Raw genomic sequence first — 26,318 nt, 5'->3', positions numbered from 1 at the left:
TCTGTGGAGGAAACGTTTCTGATGGTGTGCATAAAGGATTGTGTATTAGTGCACCAAGTGTAATACGTGGGCACACAAAGAATGTGCAGGGCTAATAAACACATTTAGATTTGTGACATTCGTCAAGTGAATAGAATGTTTTAAATTATGTGGCCACATATTTTTATAAACGACGGTGAGCTAAAAGTAAAAATGTGCCTCACTATTGTTCAACTAGTTTATGAAATGTTTCTGTAATCGGATTCTATGAATAAATTACGTTTAATCCATTGTACTTAGTTTGTCAAATGATAACTAATATTTTTAGTACTACCTGTAACCCAAATTTAGACCACACGCCTAATTTGTGTTAACTTGCCAATATTTTTTTTAAATTCAAAAATGGTTCAAATGGCTCTAAGCACTATGGGACTTAACATCTGAGGTCATCAGTCCCCTAGACTTATAACTACTTAAACCTACCTAACTTAAGGACATCACATACATCCATGCCCGAGGCAGGATTCGAACCTGCGACCGTAGCAGCAGTGCATCTCCGGATTGAAGCGCCTAGAACCGCTCGGCCACAGCGGACGGCTTTTTAAATTCAAAATATGAAAAAATATTGAAAGTATATTACATTTCACCATAATTGTTTGAAGCAGGACATTTCAACGTCTTGCTTACTTTGACATCCGCTAATTTATTTTCCACAGAACGTGAGATGTGCCTTCAAAAGTGACGCGTAGCCCAATATTTTACCACTTCCTCTATAGCCACTACTCTGTAGAGACGTTATAATGCTGCATATTATGATGCAAATCGTGTGATGAGCAAGAACAAAGGGCGTCTATAAGGAAGAAAGGGGTATTTACGGGTGTCTGCAGTATAAGCACGGACTAATGGCATCATCGTGAAAAGCAGTTGTGAAAACTGGGAAGCACCGAGTACCATTGATTACCAAGGTGAACGTTAATTGCAGCGTATCGTGAAGGCCAATCGCCAAGCTACAGTGGATAAGCTCATCATAAAAATAAACCTAGAAGCAATCAGACAATTCGGTGCAATTCGGTGAGCCCGTTGTGTTTGGCATTACGAAGCAGGTGCATGGTTTCTAGAATGAATTCATCTAGAAGCAGCCCCCAGGGTGTGGCTAAGCCATGTCTCCGGGGATCGTTTCTTCTAGGAGAGCTAGCCCCGCAAGTTTCGCAACAGAAATTCTTTGATGTCTGGAAGGAAGGAGACGAGGTACTGGCGAAAGGAAAACTACGAGAAGGGATTGTGAGACGTACTTCAGTAGCTCATTTGCTAGAGCACATGTCTGCGAAAGGCAAAGGACCTTAATTCGAGTCTCGCTCCGGCACATCGTTTTAATCTGTCGGGAAGTTTCAAGCGCATAGTGTTGGCACCGATGGTAGTGAAGCCAAAGCAACGAAATAAACAGTGTAAAACCTCTGGAAGTTACTCGACTTTATGTAAGCCTAACTGCTGCTGATTGGTACTGAGTAGGCTTTGAAATGTCCCTTCCTCGGACAGCGGCGACGGCAGAGTCTGTTCTTGTATGAATTGCAGTGTGTGGCTTCGTCGTGTCATTATTTTTACTTATTATATTTCATCTCCACCAAGTTTTTTTCAACACTAGAGAACAATTAAGACACCAAAACCTCTCAATCAAAGTTCTATGTTCTCTGCTATGTACCAAATTTCTTCACTGACTGAGAACATTAATTCCCATTTCTAGGTTGCAGGTTAGGCTTTGTACAGCGTGAGAGGGAAAAGATAACAGGATACGTATAGCAGGGGTGACGACTGTGATAAATTTCTAATATATGTGTCGCGAACAACATTAATTAAATCCCTACTAAGCGGCCTATAACTTCCATATACGGTTCAAATATATTAAATCGAATTCGTCTCTCTTAAAACTGTCTTCATAATTATGGCTAAATAACCCACTCACCTTTTGTCGTACATCCCACAAGCTCCTCTACAGGCTCCAGAGTATAATAATAATTAAAATAATTACCGATATTAGACAATTATTTATTGGTGTTAAAAGCGTTATAAAATGCTTCAAATGGCTCTGAGCACTATGGGACTTAACATCTGAGGTCATCAGTCCCCTAGAACATAGAACTACTTAAACCTAACTAACCTAAGGACATCACACACATCGATGCCTCGATGCCCGAGGCAGGATTCGAACCTGCGTAACGGTCGCGCGGTTCCAGACTGAAGCGCCTAGAACCGCTCGGCCATATCGGCCGGCGCATTATACCTTAAAAGGAACGAGCCTATCTGACAAACTGAACTCATGCCAGTTTCATTAACATAACGCTACCAATTCCAATGGAAGTCTCGCGGAAAAAAAAACAGGACCATATGTGATAGTTGTATGAGGGACGATGGCTTTCGGCGCGTTGCTGCTTGTGACCAGATATTTGACAGCGCCGTCCGTCTCCAAAGGCGTCATACATTCTCTCCTTGATCAGCCGTTACACGGGAAGATAAAAATAAAGTTTCTGAAACAAATATATATTTTAATGTATCATACAACTTATAAAATGGCTTCTACATACATACATTGAGTCGGCGATTACTGCGGTGTCACCGGCAGTTTTAATGGACAGAACGATAACAGACCTGTGTTAGCGAACCCTGAATGAAGGACCCAACACCACGAGAACCCCATATTCCACATCAAATTATTAGTTTCGATACACCAACTACCTTCGACTGATTCGTCAAGTGAGTTTCGACGTCTGACCAGTAGCTGTGATTCTGTTTACTACATCTCCGTGCAAATAGAAATTAGTTTCATCCTTAAACAGTACTTCGTAGGGAACACGACAGTTTTCGTCCAACCTTTATGTCACTGAACCCAGCAATGCTGTCACATTTACATTTTGTAATTGCCCCATTTATTTACGGCCAAATTCTAACTATTGTGTACAGCCTCTTAACACCACGCCGGAGTGCCTCAAAATTTTTCAGCCAATTAACTCTGTAATTTTGATTTAATTTCTTGGATGTGTATTTATTTATTTTACCAATGCTCATTACTTAAAAAACTGTAATGTAATTATGAAAAAAACTATGAAAAACAATATTGTAAAACTTCGTAGCAGAAACGCTGGCAAAGTCAAAGAATATCTTTCAAGTATGGCAATAATATAGTTGGGCGCGAGCTTGCGCAGAGAGGCGGTAGAAGTTGCAAGTTATCGGCGGTAAAGCAAGGACCCAGTGTGGTGCCGTTGTGTGTTTGCAAATATTTCACTTGTTTTGATTTTCGCAACACTAGCTTTAACAAAGTGTTTTTTGCTAGTAACGAAGTCATTAGGAGCCTCTCTGAAGTAATATCTACTATAAAATAGAGATGAGTCGTGGGTATTTGCTTCACAAAATCTAAGGACAGGTAGCATTATAGTGAATGATGGTGTTTAGTTTGTTTTACGTACTACTAGTAGGTAATCCGTATCCAAAGCACTGTTAATTAACATAAATGCAAATAAGCGTACGTGGATTTTCCATTCAAGCTCGCACTCATTTTAGTTCCTCTTCTGCCTATCTGCACACTTGTGCTTATTTACGTAATTTCATTTCCAAATCAGTAGTTAACAATTATTAACTTTTGGTCGCTTATGAACGAGGTCGGAACAAAAGCTTGTCTTGCTTCATGCGCAACCATTTTAGATCGTCAAGCTGTCTGCGACAGAGTCAGTGTCAAAGAATTTGGTTTGAAGTTTCGCCACTGCAGTGGAGGTAATGAGTGGTATGTCTGAATGACATTGGCTGAAATTCTCTGCGATTACACGACTGCTTGTGTCTACAGACATCAGGACGATCTAAATGCTTTCGGCTTGTGTTAACGCCGTCAGCTTTCACGCCACTGGTAAGGAAGAGACATCAGTCGTAATTCGAGAATGAATGAAGCTATGCTGAAATGAAAAACGGAATTGTTATTCACGTATCACATTTTATCTATTCGACAACTCACATGATAATCTGTTCATTTGAAGTTGCATTGAAGGTGGCTGCCACATAACCGGCCGCCATGTCAGGTGTTTCCCCTCTCCCATGTCATACTGCACCGCTTAACAAAAAATGTGAAGCAGTCAGAAGATGAGGAGAAAACGTAGCGAAAATTTGTGGGTTGAGAGGATATGTGGTGTTATTTCAGTGTTTAAAATATCGTGTCACATTTACAAAGAACTTAGTAGTATAAGCCCACTTATCTGCACGACAACGCATCTCCTCTGGCCATGATGCATGCACTGATTCGGCTGGGAGGGTGCCTTACAGTCGCTGCATCCTCTGCAGAGGCAAGTCGGCAGCTCGTGGTCTAGTGGTTAGCGTTGCTACCTCTGGACCACACAGTCCCAAGTTCGATTCCCGGCCGGGTAGGGGATTCTCTCCGCCATGGGACTGGGTGTTTGCGTCGTCCTCATCATCTCATCATCAGTCGTGAAGTGGCGAGACTGGAAACGGAAAGACTGGGAATTTATCCAGGCGCTGATAACCATGATATTGAGAGCCCTACAAACCACCACCACCACCATCATCATCATCATCATCATCATCACCACCTGAGGCAAGGTGTTCCGCAACTGCTGTAACTGGTCCTTGATATCCTTGATACTAACGCAGGAAAGAACTTACGTCCGAGGTAGTTCCACATATCTACTACGGACAGATCTGAGTATCTTGCTGGTCACGGGAGACCTGAACGTCACGCAGAAAGTTCATAAAGACAAGTTCCATGAGAGAAGGAGCATTGTTCTGTTGAAAAACGAGACGACGATACTGTCGCATGGGAGGTAACGCATGAGAATGCAGGATGTCCATGACTACCGTTGTGCTGTCAGGGATACCTCAATCATTACAAGCTGAGCTGAAGTTATATTCCACGGCTGCCTGCACCTTGAAGTCAGGAGTTAAAATTATGTATCTCAGCAAAGCAGTGTAATAATGAGACCTTTCCTAGGTCACCTCCGTACGGTCGAAAAAAATGGTTCAAATGGCTCTGAGCACTATGGGACTTAACATCTTAGGTCATCAGTCCCCTAGAACTTAGAACTACTTAAACCTAACTAGCCTAAGGACATCACACAACACCCAGCCACCACGAGGCAGAGAAAATCCCTGACCCCGCCGGGAATCGAACCCGGGAACACGGGTGTGGAGAGCGAGAACGCTACCGCACCACCACGAGATGCGGGCGTACGGTCGACGTTGTTCATCTGGGGTCGTGCACTACCCCTGAACACAATGCGACGCTATTAAACAGCATACCACGCTTTCTGGTCACGATACGACTCCAAACACATCCGTTTCTGTTGTGGTTTTAACGATACCCTACGCATGGGACGGTAATTCCTTAAACCGTCTGCTCGAAGTCTCGACCAATGGGGCGGGATGATGACAGACGCAGATGTGAAGGGATTACGATGTGCTCGATGCACAGTACGCCCATCATGCCTTGTTGTGGTCAGCCGAGACCGACCGGAACATTGGCGACGAGTATACCTTACATGACGATCACATTTAGTCCAGCACTGGGGCACTGTCGCATCCGAACGCTCCACATATCTCGATATCTCACGATTCGACCAGCTGGCTCAATGGAGACCCAGAATGAGGCCTCATTCAAACGCTGTCAGGTGTTGATAACGCTGTCTTTCATGATATTCCGCTTGCTACACAATGATCACTCAACGTGTGACGCTTTACGCGTCCCTTATATACCTTACCAGGCCAGATAACATCAGTAAAGAAGAATACTAATTCACTCTGGTGACCGTTCTGACGATACTCGGTTCGTCAGTTTCTAGTCAGACAGTGTATTTGACTTTAACTTTATCCATCTGTTATTGTCTTTGGTTTAAAGGGGTGATTCGCAGCTGTGGAGCACCTTGTACAATCTCAGAACGTGGGCGAATCTATGTATTCTGGTACGGCCTGCTAGGTTCGTTGTAAGTACGTCTACATCTGCCTCTACATGTATGTTACATCTGCACTCCGCAAGCTACGGTACAATGTGCGGCGGAGAGTACAAAGTGAACCAGTATCACGTTACTCTTCTGTTCACCAATATTAGATAGGAAGAAAGACTGTCACTGTCTCTCTGTACGGGTCCGAAGTTTCCTAATTTTGACAACTAAATATAAAATATACAAACTATATGGACTTTTGTTAAAAGGCAAATATTATTCTGATACTAGAAAAGCGATGAAATCTGTAAATATGTACATTTAGTAAATAATTCGTTTATGATTGCTAAAGACTATAAGAAGTATGTATATAGAAGTAGCCAACATTTAATCGCTGGCTGCTGTGATTTAATAGACACTGCAGCGCCAAGGAAATGGAATAGGCATGTGTACCAAACACAGATACATTGAAGCGCCAAAGAAACTGGTGTAGTAAACAGGTAGAACACGGCGCAGCGATCGGCAACGTGTACATAAGACAACAAGTGTCTGGCGCAGTTGTTAGATCGGTTACTGCTCCTACAATGGCAGCGTATCAAGATTTAAGTGAGTTTGAACAAGGTGTTACAGTCGGCGAACGAACGATGGGACACAGCATCTCCGAGGTAGCGATGAAGTGGGGATTTACCCGTACAAACATTCCACTAGTGTATCGTGAACGTCAGGAATCCGATAAAACATCAAATCTCCGACATCGCTGCGGCCGGAAAAAGATCCTACAAGAACGGAGCCAACGACGACTGAAAAGCATCGTTCACCGTGACAAAAGTGCAGCCCTTCCGTACATTGCTGCCGATTTCAGTGCTGCGTCATCAACAAGTGTCAGCGTGCGAACGATTCGACGAAACATCGGCGATAATGTCTTTCGCAGCCGAAGGCGCATTCCTGTACCGTTGATGACAGATGAGTGCACGACACAAAGTTTTACGCCTCGCCTGGGCCCGTCAACACCGACACTGGACTGTTGATGACTGGAAACATGTTGCCTGGTCGGACTACACTCGTTTCAGATTGTATCGAGGGATGGACGTGTACGTGTATGGAGACAACCTCATGAATCCATGGCCCCTCCTGTCAGCAGGGGACTGTTCAAGCTGGTGGAGGCTCTGTAATGGTTGGAGGGTGCGCAGTTGGAGTGATATAGGACCACTGTCAGGTCTAGATACGACTCTGACAGTTGACACGTACGAAAGAATCCTGTCTGATCACCTGCATCCATTGTGCATTCCGACGGACTCTAGTAATTCCAACAGGACAATGCGGCACCCCACACGTCGGAATTGTTACGGAGTGGCTACAGGAACATTCTTTTGAGTTTAAACACTTCCGGTGCCCGCCATAGTCCCCAGACACGAACATTATTGAGCAGAAGAGATCTCCACCCCGTCGTACTCTTACAGGTTGTGGACAGCCCTGCAGGATTCATGGTGTCAGTTCCCTCCAGCACTACTTTAGACGTTAGTCGAGTCTCTGCCCCGTAGTGTTGCGGCACTTCTACCTGCTCGCGGGAATCCTACACTATTTTAGCTAGGTGTAACAGTTTCTTTGGCTCTTCACTGTATATAATCGTGCGATAAGATGATGGCTTTGGATTCTCTCTCTTCCTATTGTCTTGTCGGTTTGTTCGTTTGCTATTGATCTGGTGTACTCGATGTAAGAGCGAATTGCTATACTTAGTTCTGTAAATCTATTACATTTGATTTATTCTGAAATAGAGACTTAGTAGTAAATGTGGTTACATGTTTTCATTTATAAAAATGTAATTCCCATTAGCCGCATTCTTAAGGTTTCATATTTTTAGCCCACGCTTTGTGGAGACGAACGTGACATCGATCGTCTCCGTGTTGACCGCCATTACGCAGAAATTTTATTTTTCAGTAATTGTTTCAAATAGTTCTGAGCACTATGGGACTTAACATGTGTGGTCGTCAGTCCCCTAGAACTTAGAACTACTTAAACTTAACTAATCTAAGGACATCACACACATCCATACCCGAGGCAGGATTCGAACCTGCGACCGTAGCAGTCGCGCGGTTCCGTTTTCAGTAATTATTTATCTGAAAGGGCAACCTAAACCGCACAGGCAGTTATATTATCTTTCCACAGGAGTTCTAGGATCTGACTATAACAATTTTTTTCTGCAAAAGGTATAGAACTGATGTAAGTAAAAAGTCCAGAATCGATAACGGCTTGGATTACGGCTTAAGGTAAAATAACTAATTCTCAGTTTATGCTGGTGTGAAAGTGAAAGATATTAAACCTTAACAACATTATTGATTCAAGCGGGATATTTTGCAGTACTGAAACTGTGTTTTTGTGGTGTCTAATTCATACCTTACGCGCACGTAGGCACAGACGCGTAAGTCACGAGATTGTTTTTCTTGCATAGAGAGACTAAATTATTTTCACTTGGACTAGAATACTTTTAAATACTTAAGTTCCAGTTACTTTCAATATATCAAGCACTGAGTACAAAAGTACATAATTATTATTTCTATGGCCTACGTGTAGTAACAAAAACCCACGCAACTAGTTTCACGAACTTTTATTCTTTCTGATCTTGAAGAGCGTGCAATCTTTGAACATTTATAATGTACATCATTTGCAAAAAACATTTTATGTCCATGACAATAACAATTTCTCCTTCCAAAAGGCACTAACTAAATAATAAATTAGTAATATTTTCCAGTAAGATATTACACGTTGTGGTCACTAAATGAGATGTATTTTGGAGAAATTAGTCTGTTTCTTTACTTATTTTGGAACGATATCCATTATTTCAACACTATACGATACCCAATAACGGCTTACGAATTAATTAACCATTCACGTGTCACAGATATTTTGTGACATGGTACACATGCTGCCTCTAACCTTACCTTGCGGCAGAAGATACTTACTTTGTAATACGCCAGATGACTTGTACCACTTTGGCCACTGATGTTAAGGATGAATGTTTGCAACTGACCAGGTACTATTTATCGATTACGATATGCAACTCATCTCATTGTGTCAATTACAAAAAAATGTTACATCATCTAGCCTGTGTTATATTTGGTATATTGCATCATCATAGCTTAATCGTTTTCAATCTTTCTTCTTGTTATATTTTGTACCATAGATCTGGTGACGCCGAGAGCGAAAAACATCACGAGGAGTAAAAAATAAAAAAGAAATATTGTCGACCAAGACAGGAGCAATTTATTAGTGCATTTCATTTTTTGTTATAAATTATTCGTAACCTTAACTAATGCATAACGTAGTGTATCACCGGATTTTCTCAGTCAGCATTGTCTCACATATAACCATCCTTTTCTTTCTGTGATTCATCACGATACGTGGTTGATAAATAATTTGTTGACACTTTACCCAGAGTAAGAAATGCAACATAAAAAAGTATGGAAGAAATGGGAACATTAACAGGATAATATAATCCTTGGAAAGAGGAGTAAACAAGAGTAATATGATGATTTACCTCCTTGAAAAAATCTGACAACGGTCTGAACTGACTGTCCAAATATGGTGCATCATACATGGTCTAGTCACATTAATGTGACCGCCACCCATCCTCGACGTCAACGTGCAATAAACACTCACAGACGCCAAATGGCACCACTACCACTGGTGCGTATGAAAAGCATGTCGGGGTGACGTGGGAAAGTCGTTGCCGTAGTGCGAAATCCGAGCGATTTATCTGACTTCCAAAAGGGCCAAAGGTGGAGGAATTTCAGAAACGATTAAGTTTTTAAACTGTTCGCGTGCCGCCGTGGTTGAAGTATACCGTCCATGGCAAAATGGCGCTGCCCATAACCGGCGCCGAGGCAGCTGCGGCTCACCGTTGACGATACAAGACAGCGGTGAACGACGGCTGCAGAAATGTGTACGGGCGAACAGACGTGCCACCGTCGAGCAGCTGACCGCCCAGATGAACCAAAGAGCTATTAACAGTGTCTCTTCAACGACTGTTCAGCGAATGTTGCTACACTACTGGCCATTAAAATTGCTACACCAAGAAGAAATGCAGATGATAAACGGGTATTCATTGGACAAATATATTATACTAGAACTGACATGTGATTACATTTTCACGCAATTTGGGCGCATAGATCCTGAAAAATCAGTACCCAGAACCACCTCTGGCCGTAATAAGGGCCTTGATACGCCTGGGCATTGAGTCAAACAGATCTTGGATGGCGTGTACAGGTACAGATGCCCATGCAGCTTCAACACGATACCAGTGTTAAGAGTAGTGACTGGCGTATTGTGACGAGCCAGTTGCTCGGCCACCATTGACCATACGTATTCAATTGGTGAGAAATCTGGAGAATGTGCTCGCCAGGGCAGCAGTCGAACATTTTCTGTATCCAAAGAGGCCCATACAGGACCTGCAACATGCGGTCGTGCATTATCCTGCTCAAATATAGGGTTTCGCAGGGATCGAATGCAGGGTAGAGCCAGGGTTGTAACACATCTGAAATGTAGCGTCCACTGTTCAAAGTGCCGTCACTGCGAACAAGAGGTGACCGAGACGTGCAACCAATGGGTGATATGCCTGTATTGGGTATTGTATGACGAATACACGCTTCCAATGTGCGTTCACCGCGATGTCATCAATCACGGATGGGACCATCATGATGCTGTAGAACCTGGATTCATCCGGAAAATATCACGTTTTGCCATTCGTGCACCCAGGTTCGTCGTTGAGTACACCATCGCAGGCGCTCCTGTCTGTGATGCAGCGTCATTTGTAACCGCAGTCATGGTCTCCGAGCTGATAGTCCATGCTGGTGCAAACGTCGTCGAAGTGTTCGTGCAGATGGTTGTTGTCTTGCAAACGTCCCCATCTGTTGATTCAGGGATCGAGACGTGGCTGCACGATCCGTTACAGCCATGCGGAGAAGGTGCCTTTCATCTCGGCTGCTAGTGTTACGAGGACGTTGGGATCCAGCACGGCGTTCCGTATTACCCTCCTGAAGTCACCGATTCCATATTCTGCTAACAGCACGACCTCGACCAACGCGAGCAGCAATGTCGCGATACGGTAAACTGCAATCGCGATAGGCTACAATCCGACCTTTATCAAAGTCGGAAACGTGATAGTACGCATTTCTCCTCCTTACACAACAACGTTTCACCAGGCAACGCCGGTCAACTGCTGTTTGTGTATGAGATATCGGTTGGACTCTTTCCTCATGTCATCACGTTGTATGTGCCGCCACCGGTGCCAACCTCGTGTGAATGCTTTGAAAAGCTAATCATTTGCATATCACAGCATCGTCTTCCTGTCGGTTAAATTTAGAGTCTGTAGCACGTCATCTTCGTGGTGTAGCAATTTTAATGGCCTGTAATGTACATATGGGCGTCTGCAGCAGGCGCCTGGTTCGTGCAACCATGCTGGCCGTTGTTTTTCGGCGACGAATGCTGGAATTTGAACGCCAGTACCGCAGCTGGACGTCCACTTTGTGGCACCAGGTGGCCTTTCCAGATAAATCGCGTTATTTACTACACAGTTTGCCCTTGGCGTGTACGGAGTGAAACATCTGAAAGCAAACAGCTTGCAACGATCTTTCGAAGGCTCCAGGGCGGCAGAGGGAGTATTATAGTCTGCGGAATATTTTCATGGCACTCCCTGGGAGACCTCATCATTATGGAAGACCCAATGACCCAATTAAACTATGCATCTATCCTTGGGGACCATCCATTTCTACATGGAGTTTGTTTTTCCTAGGTACAAAGGCATCTGATAGCAGGACAATGCGACGTGCTACACAGCTGATAGTGAACATGCGTGTTTCGAAGAGCACCAGGATGGGGTTGTCTTACTCCCGTGGCCACTAATCTCCTCGCGGATTTAAACCTAATCGAGAGTCATGGGATAATTCTATGGGCTGTTCGCGCCATGTATCGTCAAGCGAGAAAGTTAGCGCCGCTGATCACAACACCGGAGTCGGCAAGGCTCTATATACCTGTCGGTACCTTCCAGAAGCTCATTGAGTCTCTTCCTGCACGTCCGCGGTGGAAAAGGTGGTTATTCAGGTTTTTTGCAGGTGATCGCATTAACGTGACCGGACCATATATAATCTCTTTCAACAGCCTTATCCACTGTTTAAAAGTCCATAACTTGCAAACTAATTGACGGAGTTATCTCATATTTGGTGAAAGTGTAGCTTAAAGTCCAACTTAAAGATATCAATGTAGGCGTTCGAAATGGTCACCATTAATACCCACACACAAACGCTGCCGCTGAACTGCAGCACGAACTAATGACTGCAACGTGTTGAGTTGGATATTTGCACATGAATGTACGATGGATTCTCGAAGTTTATCCAATGTGTGTGGCTTTTATCGATAAACGACGTCCTTTAGTGTTCCCCACAGGTAAAAGTCCAGAGGAGTTAGGTCTGGGGAACGTGGTGGATACTCCACAGCACCTCCACGGCCTATCCATCTTCCTGCTAGATTTTCGTCGAGATACGCCCTAAAATGATTTTCTTTGATACTCATTTCGCCATTGCCGTTGAACCTCATTAATGTTTTAGTACTAGAAGTACCACTTCAAAACTGACTTCCTTTCATCGAATGTAAGTCTTGCGCTAGCCAAGTTTACTCGAGTAACTAGGTGCAACTAAGAACAAAACACTATCTGGCGACAGTCATATGACAAAACAAAACAACGCAATACAACGCTTGTGTGGCGATTGCTGGTGCTACACACTATTACACTACCAAAGATGAGACAACACCGTCAATTAGTTTGCCAGTTATGGACCTTTAAACTGTGGATACATTTTTTTTTGGAGCTCTCTGTATACAGGCGATTATAGTGACAATAAGAATTCAGACGTGAAACTTCATGAGAAACTGAAATTGTGTGTCAGACCGAGACACGAACTCGGCATTTTAACTATTGGGAGCTACGCTGTTACCAATTGTGCTATCCAGCAGTCACAGTGAAAATTCTGGAAACAGTTCCGGAATATTTATTTCCTTCTACCATAAAACTAACACAACAAACAACATAGGTCATACGAAATGAGAGACGACGAAGGAATGATATCATGCTATTCTGTGGGACGGTGCATAATTGAAAAGAAGTTCTTTGTGCGATATCATAGTGTTCCACAGCACCACCTTTGGACTGGAACCACACGATGGGAGTGCCATCAGCCAGTAGCAGACTGATTGTTTTTTCGTAATTGTTTGTTAAGTAGAATGTAGAAGTTTTCTTTCTTGCACTCATTTTGCGGAAAATACGTCACAGTGATATCAAGCTCCCAGTATCTCTCATCCATTTGATAACATCAAGTTTTAACTCTTTACTAAGTTTTATTATTATTATGGATCATTTCGTCACTTATTGGTATAACAATTTAATACTTCAGAGAGAAAAGCAAGTAAATTGCATTTTATACCATTAATGTTTGTTTATTACTAATTGGTTTTCCTCCTATTTGGCCATAATCAAATGGAAACTAACAGTTATTACTCTAAGATGGCCTAATAAATCCGATACACATGATTAATAAACAGATACTGGTTGGAAAAAAGGAATTTTTTTCTGTTTGCTCTTAAAACAGTCGCGTAATTTCAGTTCGGTATACGGTAACTACTTCTAAGCACTATTCCTTCTTTACAAACATCCACACGATGTCCAAGGAGTTAATCTTCCAAACCCTTCTCGTTTCCAACCTCGGCACATGGAGATAACGCCCTTTTATGGCACTAAACGTAATCCACACGATGTCCAACGAGTTAGTCTTCCAAACCCTTCTCGTTTCCAACCTCGGCACATGGAGATAACGCCCTTTTATGGCACTAAACGTAAATGTCGTGAGACTAGGGCCTCCCGTCGGGTAGACCATTCGCCGGGTGGAAGTCTTTCGATTTGACGCCACGTCGGCGACTTGCGCGTCGATGGGGATGAAATGATGATAATTAGAACATCACAACACGCAGTCCATGAGCACAGAAAATCTCCTACCCAGCCGAGAATCGAACCCGGGTACTTAGGATTGACATTCTGTCCCACTGACTACTCAGCTACAGGATGCGGACTTTACGGCACTGTAAGGCAAGTACAGGCAGCAAACGGTGTCTCCGTTCTAGAGAATAGCACAGAAGATCATTAAACATTTTCACAACGATTGGCGTTTATTTATTTACCGGTGGAAACGACATTCGAATTTTGACATGGAATAATTTATCTTAGGAAATGAAAGCACAAAAAAGAAGAGAGAAATATATTTAATTTGATGTGGCCAGTGTCTTATCGAATCTAGTGCTGAAAGAGTAGGGATAAAATTAGTGTTGGGCAGTTCTAAACAGAATAGACAGCACTATCGAACTGATATCAGAGACTTGCAGACGTCGTACTTGCAGAAATGTTGCAGGCGAATTTGCTGTGGATATCGTAGAAAGAAAGGCAAAACGAAGCACAAGAGTTCGCTCATGCATGTACTGTACACATTCTCTTTCTCACACACAAATCGATTACTTCTATGGAATTCAAAACATACGGTTACTATCAAGAAAAACAATATGAGTTTACACTTACTGTTTTTTGCTAGACATTATACATTGCACAGGTACTTATAGACAGCTATACATGTATGCACTTTTTTTCTTACCTGAGTCTAAGCTACATCCATTTTCTTATGATGTTGTGTTTATGAATCTCACCAGTGTTGTCATGGTTGTGGCTACTTGTTAGTTATAAATGTAAAGTGAATTTGTTGCCAGCATCCATAATTTCTTAAATAGATTGGTAACAGACATAAGAAAAAGGAGCATACGTTCACGTTGTACATTATACTTTGAATTGATAATGAGTGTCATTAAAGCAGTGCATCATGGACGAACAGCGGAAGAAAATGTGCAAAATTGTAATAATTTGACGATTTCGATTTTCAGATTTCGTTGGGTACCCTTCTTGAAAGAAAAGCAACTAAACTTAGTTTTTGTTTAGGAGATTCAGAATATAATTCGCCCAATTAAGTGCTTAAAAACATGTACCGGTAAGCGACTGATTCCTGCTGGTGTTTTACATTTAATCTCCGTCATCAGTGTAGTAACTATTCAGAGTTACGAATAAGCCTGTTTATCATAGTTGGGGAATCTGATTGTAGCACAATCCTATTTAGATATTTGATACAACTTTTGTTACGAAACAAGGCGCAGTATCTATGGGCAACAGAACAAGATTGCTTCGAAAGGGAATATTGTGGGTCGCTCAAAGACTTTGGACACTATACAGTGGGAAGTGCCATTATTAGTGATTTAGAAATGTTGAATTTCGTAAGTAAGTGAATAAATGTTTGGTACAACGGATTTCACCAGAACAAACTTCGACTATAGTCTGATTAACACTAGTTGTTTGGTTGACTGTTCGTAAATGAGGCCACCGAGGCAGAGGTCTCAATATGACGCGCCAAGTGTCCGTCAATGCCAGTGTGTCACTAAATGCGTCACTCCACTTGCACAGCAGCTGACGCGCTCGGAATAAACGCCGTTAACGGCACTGACGCTGAGATCTGTCCTGACGTCAGTCAGTCTGACAATAGCTGACGGTGGGAGTCATCAGTTGTTCGCCGAAGTTTAAAAAGATGGCCCGCTTACAGCCGTAGTGGCATCGCTCAAGTGATGTAGTACGTACCTGGCACAGTCTGTTAAAGAACTTACCTCACGTACCTTCTAATATCTTATCAAAAATGTTATCGACGTCTATTCTAGCTTTCTTTTTGAGAAATCGCATTTTTTGTCAAGTTAAACGATAGAATTAGGTCCTGAAGACGACAGTGTCATTACATGTAAGACATTCTGGAGAAACACCATAGGCTGCGCACGTTAATCTCCTCTATTTCACTGGACCTCCAAACGGTTTCGACATTCTTAGTTTCTACCAGACGCCTGAATACATAAAAATACACATGAATGCAAATGTTCATTTGAGCTACTGTATGAGGAAAGTAACGAATATATCACGTTATTCACAGAGTGAGGGATAGTTACACCAGGTGCCTTCCCTGTAGTCACGTATCTGAACAGATACACGGTCCACTCACGTTAATGTGACCACCACCAATGGAAATTTGTCGTAAAGTCTTATGAGACCAAAGTGCTGAGGTCATCGGTCCCTAAGCTTACACACTACTTAATCTAACTTGGATTAACTTACGCTAAGGACAACGTGCACACCCATGCCCGAGGGAGGACTCGAACCTCCGACGGGGGGAACCGTGTGGACCGCGCGGCCCACCACCTACAGGGTGTTTCAAAAATGACCGGTGTACTTGAAACGGCAATAAAAACTAAACGAGCAGCGATAGAAATACACCGTTTGTTGCAATATGCTTCGGACAACAGTACATTTTCAGGCGGACAAACTTTCGAAATTACAGTAGTTACAATTTTCAACAACAGATGGCGCTGCAAGTGATGTGAAAGATATAGAAGACAACGCAGTCTGTGGGTGCGCCATTCTGTACATCGTCTTTCTGCTGTAAGCGTGTGCTGTTCACAACGTGCAAGTGTGCTGTGGACAACATGGTTTATTCCTTAGAACAGAGGATTTTTCTGGTGTTGGAATTCCACCGCCTAGGACACAGTGTTGTTGGAACAAGACGAAGTTTTCAACGGAGGTTTAATGTAACCAAAGGACCGAAAAATTTCAACGGACTGGGAACGTGACGGATGAACGTGCTGGAAAGGTAGGGCGACCGCATACGGCAAACACAGAGGGCAATGCGCAGCTAGTGCAGCAGGTGATCCAACAGCGGCCTCGGGTTTCCGTTCGCCGTGTTGCAGCTGCGGTCCAAATGACGCCAACGTCCACGTATCGTCTCATGCGCCAGAGTTTACACCTCTATCCATACAAAATTCAAATGCGGCAACCCCTCAGCGCCGCTACCATTGCTGCACGAGAGACATTCGCTAACGATATAGTGCACAGGATTGATAACGGCGATATGCATGTGGGCAGCATTTGGTTTACTGGCGAAGCTTATTTTTACCTGGACGGCTTCGTCAATAAACAGAACTGGCGCATATGGGGAAACGAAAAGCCCCGTGTTGCAGTCCCATCGTCCCTGCATCCTCAAAAAGTACTGGTGTGGGCCGCCATTTCTTCCAAAGGAATCATTGGCCCATTTTTCAGATCCGAAACGATTACTGCATCACGCTATCTGGACATTCTTCGTGAAATTGTGGCGGTACAAACTGCCTTAGACGACACTACGAACACCTCGTGGTTTATGTAAGATGTTGCCCGGCCACATCGCACGGCCGACGTCTTTAATTTCCTGAATGAATATTTCGATGATCGTGTGATTGCTTTGGGCTATCCGAAACAAACAGGAGGCGGCTTGGATTGGCCTCCCTATTCGCCAGACATGAAGCCCTGTGACTTCTTTCTGTGGGGACACTTGAAAGACCAGGTTTACCGCCAGAATCCAGAAACAATTGAACAGCTGAAGCAGTACATTTCATCTGCATGTGAAGCCATTCCGCCAGACACGTTGTCAAAGGTTTCGGGTAATTTCATTCAGAGACTACGCCATATTATTGCTACGCATGGCGGATATGTGGAAAATATCGTACTATAGAGTTTCCTAGACCGCAGCGCCATCTGTTGTTGACAATTGTAACTAATGTAAATTCGAAAGTTTGTCTGCCTGAAAATGTACTGTTGTTCCAAGCATATTGCAACAAACGGTGTATTTCTATCGCTGCTCGTTTAGTTTGTATTGCCGTTTCAAATATACCGGTCATTTTTGAAACGCCCTGTATGTTCGACGTCAAAGTGCAATGACTCCTCAGAGACGGCACATGGTGGCAATAGCAACGGGATGTACACTCCTGGAAATGGAAAAAAGAACACATTGACACCGGTGTGTCAGACCCACCATACTTGCTCCGGACACTGCGAGAGGGCTGTACAAGCAATGATCACACGCACGGCACAGCGGACACACCAGGAACCGCGGTGTTGGCCGTCGAATGGCGCTAGCTGCTCAGCATTTGTGCATCGCCGCCGTCAGTGTCAGCCAGTTTGCCGTGGCATACGGAGCTCCATCGCAGTCTTTAACACTTGTAGCATGCCGCGACAGCGTGGACGTGAACCGTATGTGCAGTTGACGGACTTTGAGCGAGGGCGTATAGTGGGCATGCGGGAGGCCGGGTGGACGTACCGCCGAATTGCTCAACACGTGGGACGTGAGGTCTCCACAGTACATCGATGTTGTCGCCAGTGGTCGGCGGAAGGTGCACGTGCCCGTCGACCTGGGACCGGACCGCAGCGACGCACGGATGCACGCCAAGACCGTAGGATCCTACGCAGTGCCGTAGGGGACCGCACCGCCACTTCCCAGCAAATTAGGGACACTGTTGCTCCTGGGGTATCGGCGAGGACCATTCGCAACCGTCTCCATGAAGCTGGGCTACGCTCCCGCACACCGTTAGGCCGTCTTCCGCTCTCGCCCCAACATCGTGCAGCCCGCCTCCAGTGGTGTCGCGACAGGCGTGAATGGAGGGACGAATGGAGACGTGTCGTCTTCAGCGATGAGAGTCGCTTCTGCCTTGGTGCCAATGATAGTCGTATGCGTGTTTGGCGCCGTGCAGGTGAGCGCCACAATCAGGACTGCATACGACCGAGGCACACAGGGCCAACACCCGGCATCATGGTGTGGGGAGAGATCTCCTACACTGGCCGTACACGTCTGGTGATCGTCGAGGGGACACTGAATAGTGCACGGTACATCCAAACTGTCATCGAACCCATCGTTCTACCATTCCTAGACCGGCAAGGGAACTTGCTCTTCCAACAGGACAATGCACGCCCGCATGTATCCCGTGCTACCCAACGTGCTCTAGAAGGTGTAAGTCAACTACGCTGGCCAGCAAGATCTACGGATCTGTCCCCCATTGAGCATGTTTGGGACTGGATGAAGCGTCGTCTCACGCGGTCTGCACGTCCAGCACGAACGCTGGTCCAACTGAGGCGCCAGGTGGAAATGGCATGGCAAGCCGTTCCACAGGACTACATCCAGCATCTCTACGATCGTCTCCATGGGAGAATAGCAGCCTGCATTGCTGCGAAAGGTGGATATACACTGTACTAGTGCCGACATGGTGCATGCTCTGTTGCCTGTGTCTATGTGCCTGTGGTTCTGTCAGTGTGATCATGTGATATATCTGACCCCAGGAATGTGTCAATAAAGTTTCCCCTTCCTGGGACAATGAATTCACGGTGTTCTTACTTCAATTCCCAGGAGTGTATATGAAGAGTATCGGCATGATGCGGAGAACAGTGCAGTCGTTGTAGTGAGGAAACGGAGCGATTTATCTGACGTGTAAAAGGGCATTATCAAATGGCTCAAATGGTTGAAATGGCTCTAAGCAGTATGGGACTTAACATCTGAAGTCATCAGCCCCTAGACTTAGAACTACTTAAACCTAACTAACCTAAGGACGTCACACACATCCATGCCCGAGGTAGGACTCGAACCTGCGACTGTAGCAGCGGCTTGGTTCTGGACTGAAGCGGCTAATACCGCTCGGCCACAACGGCCGGCAACGGGCACTATCGTTGGCTTTCGGGCCAAGGGTGAAAGCATTTCGGAAACGACTAAGTTTGTGAACTGTTCGCGTGCCGACGTGGTTGAAGTGTGCAGTGCTTGGCAAAATGGTGCTATCCAAAACTGGCTCCTGTAGATGACACCGGGGAACGACAGCTGCGGAGATGTGTATGGCCGAATAGACGTGCATCTGCTGAGCAACTGACCGCCCACATGGCCAAGGGACTACCAACTATGACTCCCCAACGAGTGTTCGGCAAATGTTTCTCTGAGTATGGCCGCAGCAGGCACCTGGTTCGTGCAACCATGCTGACTGCTGTTTATCGCTGACGAAGGCTGACTTCGCACGCCAATACAACAACTGGATGTCGACCGAGTGAGGACAGGGTGCCTCTTCAGATCATTCACTTTTTATTGTCTATCGGACAGATGGCCGTCCGAAAGCAAACACCCTGCAACTATAGTCGGAAGGGCCCAGGCTGAGGAAGAGAGCGTTATAGTTGCATTCCCTGGTGATCTCGCCATTCTGAAGGCACAGTGGATCAACATAATTATGTAACTATCCTTGAGAACCATGTCCACCCCTACATGTACTTCGTTTGTCTCCTGCACGATATCATCTACCAGTAGGACAATGCAACTTATCACATGGCTCACAGTGTACGTGCGTAGTTTCAAGGCCATCGGGATAAGTTTACCGTGCTGCCTTGGCCAAAAAACTATCCGGTTTCAAACCCAATCGCGAATCTGTCGGACCACGTTGATCGGCTTGTACACACCCTGGATCTTCAGCCGTGAAACCTAGTGCTGATAACCACAGGTGTGGAGTCGGCATGACTCCACATCCTTGCCGCTACCTTCAAAAATTTGTTGACTCTGTTCCTGGATGTCTCGCAGCAGTCTGCGCTGTAATGTCGTGTGACTAGGGCCTCCCGTCGGGTAGACCGTTCGCCGGGTTCCAGTCTTTCGATTTGAGGCCACTTCAGCGACTTGTGCGTCGATGGGGATGAAATGATGATGTTTAGGACACGCGGAGAAAATCTCCCAGCCGGGAATCGAACCCTGGCCCTTAGGATTGACATTAGGTTGCGCTGACCACTCAGCTACCGGGTGCCGACAGTCAGCGCTGCAAAAGGTCGGTATTCAGGCTTTTAATAGGTGGTCACGTTAATATGATAGGACAGAGTATCATTGTCAAAAAAACTCGATTCTGAAATATTGAAAAAAATATGAAGCTGAATGGAAGTAAATGAAATTCGTAAGGGGGTGCTTGTGTCTCGATGTGAAAACAGATAAAGTATTGTCTATCAGAAGAATACATGAAATACTTGCGAAATTGTTCAGTGTCTCACGGCAGTATTGCATAGCACGTGCACTAAAGATATTAAGTCTCTCTGTCGCATTTGACTAACGCTCGTTTCACAATTCCTACAAACTGGACTTCGTTTTGAGGCTAAACACAATATCGACGACCACGAGATCGGCTATCGAGTTTCATTAGCATTCCGTACGGACCTCTCACAAGACTTCATGCACCCGTACCGGAGATTTACAAACACTCTTGTTGTAATTATCACTATAGTAAAATGTCACGTAATATTAGAGTGCTCTCATAGGAATGAGTTAGTATCTTCATTAATATACAAATTAAGAATGTAACACACTTGTTTTATTATTTGTAGTATGCCGTTTCAATGTGACGGAGCACTGAAAATTTATCACAAACACATCACATTATCATTAAATGTCACGTAATAACGCACAAAAGATACAGGACTTCAAGATAGTATTTTAAAATCAAGACCGGAGTTGAACACCACATGGTTAAGTGCGAGCTTAATGAATGATGTCGTGGCTTCTGGAGTCGAAAGTTGTTGGTTCCCATCCCGTTACATGCATTATTCGTCGTGTTAGCTTTGTTAACACTTTCTGTTTCTTTCTTGTGAATGCAGTACAAGTATGTTATACAATAATGGATGTTATTCACATTCAGTTTGATCTGAGAATACCGGCCGGGGTGGCCGTGCGGTTCTAGGCGCTACAGTCTGGAACCGAGCGACCGCTACGGTCGCAGCTTAGAATCCTGCCTCGGGCATGGATGTGTGTGATGTCCTTAGGTTACTTAGGTTTAATTAGTTCTAAGTTCTAGGTGACTGATGACCTCAGAACTTAAGTCGCATAGTACTCAGAGCCATTTCGATCTGAGAGTGAAGGATGAAATAAATATTCAGCAATTTCAAAGTAGGTGGTTAGGCCGGAACCTAACAGGGCAGTTTGAACTGCTGCGAGAGAAACGAGGAGCATTAACATTCATATTCTTCCGTGTCACAAATATTTCGCTGTTTATTAAAGAATGTGTGGCGTTTACCGAGGGTGTGGTTAGGCAAGAACCTAAGAGGACAGCTTAAACTGCTACGAGTGAATCGAAAAGCAATAATATTCATATTGTTCCTTGTCACAAAGTCGATAGCCGATCATGCATGCGGTCGTCGTCATTGCGCGTGACGTCAAAATGGCATCACGTTTGCGGAAAGTGTTGTGAAACGAGCATTACCTCAAGTCAGTCGCATACTGCATCAAAATCAAAAGCAGGAGTCCGTATGTACAGAAATTTCAGCAGTGGCCATAATCTATTGCAATATTTCAATTACAAGCCATAGATTTTTGTACTGTGAATGAGAACGAGCTATACACCTATGTACAGCGTCAAAACATCTGAGTATACAAAAACAAACGAGAAAACTGTATGAGTTTCAGTTAGTACACGCATTTTAACGATGTAAATCCTTTCTTGGGTCGTGTGATTACAGTTTTTACAGCTGTTTTTATATGATAGGATGTTTTCATATAGTAGGATATTGGGTATTGTAAATTGGAATACAGTGCATCCATATTCACAGTATAAATACCTTGGCTTATAATCGAAATTTTACGCAAAGAATGTGGCCACAGCTAATGTTTATTTGAATGGTATACACACAGAGCAGTATCTTCGCATCTGTGCGACGTCTCTGTGGAGTCAGAGAATGCTCGTTGGTTTCTTTTCTTATACTCTAGCTAGAGTAAACATCTGGATTCGTGTATATTTTTCTGTATTCAGGCATTTGGTAATGGCAAAGAAGGTCGAATCTGGTTTTGCTTCAATGAAGTAAACGACTTCGTTTTTCCACAACGTCTTACATTAAATTCATAAAGGCTGTTAGCAACTACTTACATGAAACTTTTTGTATCATTAGAGTTGGAGCACGAGCTCCAACTGCACCAACAGAGAGAAGGATCTCTATAATAGCTATTGCAAAGTTGCCAGGAAGATATTCGGTGGATTTAATTTAAGGAAACCACTACAAAACAAAATTTGGGTGCCCCATGGGTGTTTGAACACCAGGAATAACGAATGTAGTGAAGTACAATAATTGTGTCTTCTGTGAATTGCTTCTTCACTTTTACGTTGCGATTTATCTTCTAATCCACTCTCGCGTAAATTTAAAAATAATTGAGTCCAAAAGTACACCCGAAAGTGGATCACGAATCTAATCTTTTGTTTCTGAACTCTTCTATACACCGCAAAGCGATATTTTTTTCTATAACCTCTTAACGTTCATTCAAAGAAGGGATATAATGGGAAAAACGCATCATCGTACATTTTGTCCTCCATCAGAACGAAGCTCCCTCATTGTATCAGGGGGTCTAGAAAGAACCATATAGAAAGATAAAATCCACATGGCGGCCCAGATTACTACCCTTCAGGGACCAGAGCTTTTCCCGTACTTCAGGTCAGATTGTAATGACTGCTGTAAAATGCTTAATCATCTACAATATCCGCATCAACATTAAGTTTTTTTCTGTAATTAAGTAACACCCAGGTTTGGCGTGAAATATTACGAAGCAGAGGACGAGCTGCTTTGGAATGCAAACTGAATGGTTTTCTGTTATTTTTGATATGAAAAATGTGGATCGGTAATGTTCCAGACAGCAGTCTCACATGTGGCGGATGTGCTGATCCAAAACTCTATTCCTATCAGCCTACAAGTAAAACGTTGCATTCAAGAATTCCCAGCAAAGACATGAGGAGTCCGAAAGTAACTAGAATTCCTTTCCTGCATCTACATGGGTACTCCGCAAGTCCCCTTCAGGCGCGTAGCGGAGGGTACCCTGTACCACTATTAGTCATTTCCCCTCCTGTTCCACCCGCAAACAGAGGGAGGGAGAAACAATCGTCTGTACGCCTCCGTATGAGTCCTAATTTCTCGTATCTTATCTTCGTGGTCGTTACGCGCGATGTATGTTGGCGGGAGCAGAGTCGTTCGGCAGTCAGCTTCAAATGCCAGTTCTCCAAATTTTCGTAATAGTGTTTCCCGAAAAGAACGCCGCCTTCTCCCCAGAATTTCCCATTTGTGTTTCCGAGGGATCTCCGTAACACTTACGTTTTGTTTGAATCTACCAGTAACAAATCTAGCAGCCCTTCCAAGAATTGCTTCGATGTCTTCCTTCAGTCCAACCTGGTAGGAATCCCAAACACTCGAGCACTACTCAAGAATAGGTCGCACCAGCATCCTATATGCGGTCTCCTTTACGGGTAAACCACTCTTCCCTAAAATTCTCCCAATAAACCGAAGTCGACCATTTGCCCTCCCTACCACAGTTTTCATATGCTCGTTCCACCTCATATCGCTTTGCAACGACATGGTTCAAATGGGTCTGAGCACTATGGGACTTAACATCTGCGGTCATCAGTCCCCTAGAACTTAGAACTACTTAAACGTAACTAACCTAAGGACATCACACACATCCATGCCCGAGGCAGGATTCGAACCTGCGACCGTAGCGGTCACGCGGTTCCAGACTGAAGCGCATAGAACAGCACGACCACACCGGCCGGCGCAACGACAAGCTCAGATGTTTAATCTACGTGACTGTGTCAGCTGGGCACTAGTAATACTGTATCCGAACATTACATTTTGTCTGCAAGCTGAACACAGCGGTGAAGTTTTTCACTGTTGGGTCACTTTGTTACTCACGAGCCGTGACCTATGTAGAAACGTCACATCGACTGGAACGTATGTTCATTGTGAACGCTTTGTCTCCTATTTCGGGGATATTACAGATGTGTGCAGGAAAGAACTACACGGAGGGTATAGTCGATCGTGAATGTTTCATTCTTTTTTCGCAAGGGACCCCAGTTAACCATCATCACTATTTTGATGTACTGAAGTCACTGAGTGGACATGGTGAAAAAACGGCCCACATCGTGGCGATCAAAGGTTTGTTTTTGGCGGCAGCATCACCAACTATACAGCCTAAGGATAAAGAACAACAGCTTCACACCAACCCTACATATTGGATCTTATTTTTTTGGTTCTTTAGAAGGAAAACGGACCTAATAGGTTATTGTTTTGAGCGTGAAAGAGTTGAAACAAAAGGCACTAAACAGCTAAACAGAGTTTACGAAACCACATCACCGAAAATCACTGACGTCTCCGCACTGATGACGGTTGGTAACAGTGTGTAGTAGATGCGTCGAGCAGGAGAGAATTCTACTTTTATGTCCCCTCCTCATGTTTGTATAGATAAGGTTGAAGATGTAGGAGGAGGAAGCATACAATGGAATCGACAATCTCATTACATCTTTAGAATTTTGATAGCTAGCATCCAATTAGGCAGTTACTGATTCATTGACTCCTTAACTGCGGCTACCAAAACAACTGTTCGTAAGTACCGTGAAACTGTCAAGACTTGAAACTAACAACATCACTGAGAAACGAGCCTTTAAAGAGTGGGAAAGCATGCACAATTCATTTAAAAATATAAGAGGCAAATGTTATGAAAAATGACATGCAGATATTCTTCAGAAACCTTGATTTAGTTTGTTTTGGGGAAACACAAAACAAACAACATCGTTAACGAGTGTGCGATTCAAGCGCGTTACATTTCCTAGTGATATGCATCGAAGCAAGATTGCTGAGTCACCATGATGTAATGGAATAGATTTGAACCAGGTGTTTCTTTTTCGTGCTGGAAGGTTTCTTGGTGAATGGCAGCCCATTCATCACGAAGTGCTTCGGTCGGTGAGGCCTGGCACGAAGTCGGGTTTCAAACCATTCCAAAGGTTTTCTATAGGATTCTGGTCAGGACTCTATGCAGACCAGTTCATTACAGGGATGTTATTATCGTGTAACCAATCCGCCACAGGCCGTGCATTATGAACAGGTGCTCGATCGTGTTGAAAGGTGCAACTCCATCCCCGAATTGCTCTTCGACAACGGGAAGTAAGAATGTGCTCAAAACATCTGCTGTGATAGTGCCAGGCAGAACAACAAGGAGTGCAAGCCCACTCCATGAAAAACACGACCACACCATTACGCCACCGCCTCCGAATTTTACTGTCGGCACTATACACGCTGGCATATGACGTTCACTGGGCATTCGCCATACCCACAGCCTGCCATCGGATCGCCACATTATGTACCGTGATTCCTCACTTCACACAAACAAAGTTTTTCCGCTGTTCAATCGTCCAATGTTCACGCTCTTTACACCAAGCGAGGCGTCGTTTGGCATTTACAGGCGTGATGTGTGGCTTATGAGCAGCCGCTCGACCATGAAATCCAAGTTTTCTAACCTCCCGCCTAACTGTCATAGTACTTGCAGTGGATCCTGATGTAGTTTGGAATTCCTGTGAGATGATCTGAAAAGATCTCTTAAACTGTCGGCGGTCTTTGTCAGTCAACAGACGAGGTCGGCCTGTACACTTTTGTGCTTTACGTGTCCCTTCACGTTT

The sequence above is a fragment of the Schistocerca gregaria genome, chromosome 7 (genome assembly GCF_023897955.1).
Source record: "Schistocerca gregaria isolate iqSchGreg1 chromosome 7, iqSchGreg1.2, whole genome shotgun sequence".
In the NCBI taxonomy this organism is placed as follows: Eukaryota; Metazoa; Arthropoda; class Insecta; order Orthoptera; family Acrididae; genus Schistocerca; species Schistocerca gregaria.
This window is presented reverse-complemented; position numbering follows the sequence as displayed.